Source organism: Otolemur garnettii, unplaced genomic scaffold (genome assembly GCF_000181295.1).
Source record: "Otolemur garnettii isolate 467f Iridium unplaced genomic scaffold, OtoGar3 scaffold00553, whole genome shotgun sequence".
NCBI classification, from domain to species: domain Eukaryota; kingdom Metazoa; phylum Chordata; class Mammalia; order Primates; family Galagidae; genus Otolemur; species Otolemur garnettii.
This window is the reverse complement of record NW_003852948.1, coordinates 1,964-4,068: the sequence shown is the minus strand read 5'-3', so window position 1 is coordinate 4,068 and position 2,105 is coordinate 1,964.

Genomic DNA, 2,105 nt, shown 5'->3' with positions numbered 1-2,105 from the left:
CCTCACGAGGGATTCCAGCGCGATCCTAGATGAAAGTTTATAACTTCTATATCATGCTTGTCAGTAGTTTTATCTGCACGTTCCTTCTAATAAAATAGACTCTTTCCAAAGTGCTTTAATCTCACAGGTAACTGGTTCCAAAGAACTTTGATCACACATGTAACTGGCACTCAGAGTGAGAGAACTTTGACTCCCAAGATTGCTCAAGAGTGCGTTCACCAGTGAAGTCGATTTGCCAACTACCGTCCAAGTACTTCCATGATCTCTATTAGAGGAGATGATTAGCCCTGCTTCAGCAGACCAAAGGCAGTATGTCTCTTGGCGGTGAAACAGTTCCTTCCCAGTAACTCTTACAAAACTACTAGGGACAGAAGTTTACCAACTTCCACCACGTCTGGCTTGCCAGAAGTTTATCAGCAAGTTCCTTCCTTTAAAGAATTCAGCTTGTACTGCCCGACACATTCTATGAAGCAAACATCACCTTGATTCCCAAACCATGAACGGACCCAAGAAAAGAAAGTTATAGACCAATATCTCTAATGAATATTGATGCAAAAATATTCAACAAGATCCTAACGAACAGAATCCAGCAACACATCAAAAAAATTATTCACCACAACCAAGCAGGTTTTATTCCAGAATCTCAAGGATGGTTCCACATACGTAAATCTATAAATGTAATTCATCACATAAACAAATCAAAAAAACAAAGATCATATGATTCTCTCAATTGATGCAGAAAAAGCATTTGATAATATCCACCATCCCTCCATGATCAGAACACTTAAGAAAATTGGTATAGAGGGAACATTTCTTAAGCTGGTAGAGGCCATCTACAACAAACTCACAACAAGTATTGTAATTAATGGAGGTAATTGAAATCATTCCCACTCAGATCAGGAACATGGCAAGGTTGCCCATTGTCCCCACTGCTCTTTAACATTGTAATGGAAGTTCTAGCTACTGCAATTCGGGAAGGAAAGGCAATTAACGGCATCCATACAGGAACAGAAGAGATCAAACTTTCACTTTTCGCAGATGATATGATTGTATATCTGGAGAACACCAGGGACTCAACTAAAAAACTCTTAGAAGTGATCAAGGATTATAGTAGCGTATCAGGATACAAAAGCAACACTCATAAATCTGTAGCCTTTATATATACCAACAGCCAAGCAGAAAAAACAGTCAAGGACTCCATCCCGTTTAAAGTAGTACCAAAGAAGATGAACTATCTTTAACAAAGGATGTGAAAGATCTATATAAAGAGAACTATGAAACTCTAAGAAAAGAAACAGCTGAAAATGTTAACAAATGGAAAAATATACCATGTTCATGGCTAGGAAAAGTCAACATTGTTAAAATGTCGATATTACCCAAAGCAATATACAATTTTAATGCAATCCCCATTAAAGCCCCACTGTCATATTTTAAGGATCTTGAGAAAATAATACTTCGCTTTATATGGAATCAGAAAAGACCTCAAATAGCTAAGACATTACTCAGGAATAAAAACAAAGCAGGAGGAATCACCCTACCAGACCTCAGACTATACTATAATGCAATAGTACCTAAAACAGCATGGTATTGGCACAAAAACAGAGAGGCAGATGTATGGAACAGAATAGAAAGCCCACAGATGAATCCAGCTACCTACCCTTACCTCATCTTTGATAAACCAATAAAAAAATTTGAATGGGGAAAATATTCCCTATTTAACAAATGGTGCTAGACGAACTGGCTGTAGAAGACTGAAACTGAATCCACACCTCTCACCATTAACTAAGATAGATTCTCACTGCATTAAGGACTTAAAAGACATGAAACCATAAAAATACTTGAAGAAAGTGCAGGGAAAACACTTGAAGAAATCAACCTGGGCGAATTTTTTATGAGACGGACCCACAGGCAATAGAAGCAACATCAAAAATACACTATTGGGACCTGATTAAACTAAAGAGCTTCTGCACAGCCAAAAGCACAGTAAGTAGGGCATGTAGACAGCCCTCAGAGTGGGAGAAAGTATTTGCAGATTATGCCTCTGACAAAGGTTTAATAACCAGAATCCATAGAGAACTCAAACATTAACATAACAAAAACCAAAA